Source organism: Bos grunniens, chromosome 6 (assembly GCF_055505025.1).
Source record: "Bos grunniens cultivar Pamir isolate PY7600 chromosome 6, Bosgru_T2T1.0, whole genome shotgun sequence".
Classification (NCBI taxonomy): Eukaryota; Metazoa; Chordata; class Mammalia; order Artiodactyla; family Bovidae; genus Bos; species Bos grunniens.
In genome coordinates, this window is record NC_141170.1 from 66029664 (window position 1) to 66035233 (window position 5570).

Here is a 5570-nt window from a genome sequence, read left to right on the forward strand (position 1 = left end):
GACTATAAAGAAAGCTGAGCACCAAAATATTGATGCTTTTGAACTGTGCTGTTAGAAAAGACTCTTGAAAGTTCCTTGGACTTCAAGAAGATCCAACCAGTCCATCCTAAAGGAGATCAGTCCTGAGTGTTCACTGGAAGAACTGATGTTGAAGCTGAAACTCCAATACTTTGGCCACCTGATGCAAAGAGCTGACTCACTTAAAGACACCTTGATTCTGGGAAAGATTGAGGGCAGGAGAAGGGGACGAGAGAGGATGAGATGGTTGGATGGCTTCACCAACTCAAAGGACATGAGTTTGTGTACACTTCAGGAGTTGGTGATGAACATGTAGGGCTGTCATGCTGCAGTCCATGGGGTGGCAGAAAGTCAGACACGCCTCAGTGACTGAACTGAACTGAACTGAAAATTGTGAAATGTTTCCCACCATCCAGTTCTTTAACACATCCATCACCTCACATATTTCCTTTTTTTTTTCTCCCTAAGCACTCTCTTAGCAAATTTCAGTTATACATTACACTATCATCAACTACAGGCTCTATTTTGTACGTTACAGTCTCAAACTCTATTGAGCTTATAACTGAAAGTTTATACCCTTCTACCAACCTCTCCTTATTTCCCGCAGCCCCAGCTCCTGACATCCATCATTCTACTCTGTTTCTATAAGTTCATTTTTTCTTTGGTTTTGCTTTTTTGGATTCTACATAGTAGTGTTAGTGTACAATATTTGTCTTTGTGTGTCTGACATTTTGCCTAGCATTATGCCATCAAAAGTCCATCTGTGTTGCCACAAAAGGCAGGAATTCCTTCTTTAGTGGTTGGATAATATTCCATTGTAAATATATACCACATTTTATTTATCTCTGCCTCTCACAATGGACATCTAAGTTGTTTTTGTACCTTGGTTATTATGAATAATGCTTCAGTGAAGATGGGAATTCAGATACTTTTCAAGATAATGATTTAATTTTTCTTATTGATTAAATAATATTTATCATTTAAAATCAATAAAATAACATGAATAAAATCAATCAAAATAATTTATTAAGAACTGGGTTTACTGGATCATATAGCAGGTCTGTTTTTAATTTTATGAGGCACCTCCATACTGTTTTCCTTGTGGCTCCACCAGTTTACATTCTCACCAGGAATAAACAGGGGCTCCCTTTTCTCCATGTCCTTGCCAACATTTATCTCTTATTTTTTTTTCATAGTAAACATCATAACAGGTATGAAATAGTGGTTTTGATCTGCATTCCCTGATAATTAGTGATGTTGAGCATTTATTTACTGTACCTATTGGCCATTTGTACGTTTTCTTTGGAAAATTGTCTACTCGGATCCTTTGCCCATTTTTTAAATCAGGTTATTTGTGGGATTTTTTTGGTCTTTTTTTTTCCCCATTGAGTTTTATGAGTTGTATATTGAATAAAAACTATATATATATATATATATGGACACACCTCTTATTGGTTATGTGGAGTGCAAATATTTTCTGCCAGTCTGTCGGTTACCTTTTTATTTTGCTGATGATTTCCTTTTTGGTATTGTTGTGCTCAGTCACTCAGTCATGTTCAGCTCTTTGTGACCCCATGGACTGTAGCCCACCTGGCTCCTCTGTAATGATTATCCAGGCAAGAATACTGGAGCGAGTTGGCACTTCTTCCTTTAAGCAATCTTCCCAACCTAGGGATCAAACCCATGTCACCTGCATTGGCAGGCAAGTTATTTACCGCTGAGCCACCTGGGAAGCCTTCCTTTAAGGTGCACAAACTTTTTAGTTTAAAATAGTCCTACCTGCTTATTTTTGCTTTTGTCTTCTTTGTTTTTGTCAACTGTAAAAAAAAAAAAAAAAAGTCACTGCAAAGAAATGCCTAGTAATTTATCCCCTTATGTTCTAGAAGTGTTGTGGTTTCAGGTCTTACCTTCAAGTATTTAATTCCTTTTGAATTGATTTTTGTGTTATGATATATGACAGGAGTTCAGGTTCTTTCTTTCACAGGTGTTTATTCCAGTTTTCCCAATATCATTTACTGAACAGGGAGTGGGTTTTTAAATTTAAACATTATTTACAGTGAGTTTATATAAGTAATTTATATTCCTATCTTAATTCTTATGATAAAAAGATTTATGTTGTGGATGGAGATATTCTACTGTGTTTCCAACTTGCTTTTTCTTCAAAATTAACAACTGTTTGTTACACAATGGTGTTGATTTCAAAAGTAATATGCTTACTCTCTCATAGTGACTACTTGATCCTTCCCCTCATTTGTGAGATACTGTTTGATGCCTATACAAAATATAGGTATAGCTGATTTATTTTATTAAGGTATCTTATTTTGATATAGTTTAATTTCATAAATGATTAAATTAAATGATTTCTATTATATTCATAAATTTCTAATTCATAAGAATTTTCCTCATCAGAAATGGTATAATTTTTTATATTTTTCTTAGAATGAAATTCATATACTTTAAAAACACACAATTCATTAAAATGAATACATTATTAAAATGGTGTTTTCCCCTAAAATCCTGTTCTATTTATGAATTATTTAACCCTTTATAATTTCTCATTTTGAGTCTTCCAATTATCTTTGAGATTGTTCTTCAATTTGCTAAAAAGAGTTGAGAAATTCTTTTAACTTTATGACTTTTAAATATTTAATGAGAGCTTTAAAGTTTAATACTCTCTATATTAAGAAGGATGTTTTTACCTTTGTAATAGTTTACAAATTGGTCTTCTTTCTTTTATAGCAGGTTTTATATTTGAATCAGTAATGTACCTATTTGAGAATAATTTATTCTGGAAGACTTTTATATGTTAGTGTTAGTTCTGCTTAACTATAAATATTTTGGATAAGTGGAGATATATGTAATTATCTCTCACTAATAGTAAAAATATGCTTTTCATGTGCTACAAAGAGGCAGTCTAACTCAGTTCTGAGACACAAAGACATGAGAGGTATTATTTCCAAGCTGTCTGACCTTGGAGAAGCATCTCTAACTCTCTAAGCCTCAGTTACATTATTTGTAAAATAGAAATGACAATAACCACGTGGCTACATGAAGATTCTGTGAGAAAAATTTTCATAGTAGCTAGGCAGTTCTGCATATAGAATTTTCTCAACATAGGTCAGTTGTCTTTTTATATTTATAAGCATTCCACTTTAAATATTGAAGAAAACAATTAAAAGAGATTTAGGTGACAGCAATAGAAGAATGTAAGCACAAATGTGTTGTAGTAGAAGAGCTCTTTTGAGGGGCTGATCCATTGACTCATGATTGAGATATCCAAGGAGGGTAGGTAGTTGCCTTCCATACAGGTTGAGCCCAAGACTGTAATTGCCAGTGGTGTTTGAGTGTTCCTGATCTCCCCAGCACTGCTGTTTATCTTTGAGAACTGCTTGCTTCTGAATTCATTTTGTTCCCTATCAGACTTGTTCCACCTGGTACTAAAATGGGACCAACAACTCCAGAGATACTGGGTTATTTTTGTTTGCTAATTTGACAATGTCCCTCTTTCTTCTAGAATATATACATGTGTGCCTATGCACACAAGCATGTGCAAATATGTGTGCATTCATATATAAGTATAAATGTTTACACATGTACACACTTATATGCATATATGAGTGTGTGTGCATATGTGTGTGTTATAAATTAGCTAACTTTGCCTGAACCTTTTGTTCACAGTGTGCCTGGATCACTAACAGGGATAAAATGGTTTGTGTGCCACAGTGGCCAGTCCTGTATCACAGAGTTACTCCTATATCCAGAGGCCAGGCTGCCATGATGATGAACAATACCACCAGCATCATGTCTGTGGGGACTGAGAAAGTTAGGAATGGTGTACAGTCCTTAAAATTTTCCATTTTCAATAGTATTTGTAAATCACTAAGCACACCTCTTAAAGATTCATTATCAGAATTTTAGTTTATGTGACTATCACTTCCTAACTCTGGTGCATTCATTTTTACACATATGGCCCTCAATGTCACCTGAGGTAGACAGCATAAGGAAATTTCTAATTCCTTAATCAAACTGAGTATGTATTAGTATAATGCCAAAATCAAATGTCAACTTCTATAGAAAGTATGTACTTTGTAAATGACCGACTTTCTTAAACTGTGTACAGAAGGTGAAATTAAGAGGTGTTTATTCATAATATGACCTGAAGTCACCTATTTCATAATATCACTCCATTTTTTAATTGCTTCATGTGAATTTGGAGTGTGACAAGATAAAGAGAAGCATAGATAACTTGACAGGAATGCGGAATCAGAATTTATCATTAGATACCTGCTGTGTGTCGGGTCTATTCAGGTTGTTTCTTTAGGATTTGAGAAAGTCAAATTGCAGTTTCCCTTGCACATGATTTCAGTCTTGAAAGAAAAATAAAGAGAATTTTTCAACCTTAAAGTGAGGATAATATTAAGATGAAGACAAAGCAGCAACAAAAGCTGATGATGACTGCAATACCGGAAGACTCAAGGTCTTTAGGTTGTAGAAAATGAACTTTCTGTAATTTTCATCATACATTTTCACCATCTTTATCAATAACATATTGAATTTATGAGTACATAGTGAGATGTATGTGTGGAAGCTAGTTTCAATTGGGTTGTAAAGTAAATCCATTTAAAGGAGCTTTGGACTAAATAAAATTACATAATCAGCATGCAAACAGTTTTCCAGGTTGTTTTAGGAAGGGCTTTTTAGGCAAAGAATAGTATGGTCAAATTAAAGGTCACAAGGAAGAAACAACTCAATATGTTTGAGAACCACAGGAAAGACAGCCTAACTGGAGTTAGTTGACGAGGGAGAAATAGGCTCCAGATAAAGCTGGTGAGGTTAGCACCTAGCAAATCATATAGAATGCTGTTGGCATTCTATACAGGAATGCCTGTATGTAGGGAAGCATTTTGGATTATATTCTATTATGCATGACAATCTTTGGAAAATTTGAAGCAGAGAATCATATACTCATTTACATCTCTAAAGTTCTGATGCCTGCTCTGTGGAAAATCAACTGAAGAGGAACATCTAGGGATAGAGAGGTGAGGGTGACTTGAGTGAGTAGTAAAGATGGAGAAAATACATGAAGCTAGGTTGTTTTTTGAAAGTAAAGCCACCTTGCTGCTAGACAGGCTGTGAGGAACAGGATCAAAGATGGCCCTGGACAGAGTAAGATGGGGTAGAAGCCATCTTCTTACTTCTTCTGGTAGTTAGAAACCACCAGAAAAACACTTTCTCTCTCATCGGCATTGCCGTCACATTGCGTGTTGACCACTAAGCAGAGTTTGTACCCAAAGACACTGCATAGCTTCTCACCTCATGATAGTAATCATCAGCTCATGCACAGAGTAGAGCCTGGATAACTAAGGACAAGCGGGTGACTGATAGCGAAGAGAACATGGCGCCACAGGGCGGAGCTCTTGCATCTAACCGCAACTTAACTTCCTCTCACTCTGTCCTTGTGCTCTGCTTGCCGTGACTACTTTGGCCTTTTGGTGTTTATGTAAATGTCTCTCACATTGCTTGCTACTTTCTCGGTCTGGAGTTCTTGTCTT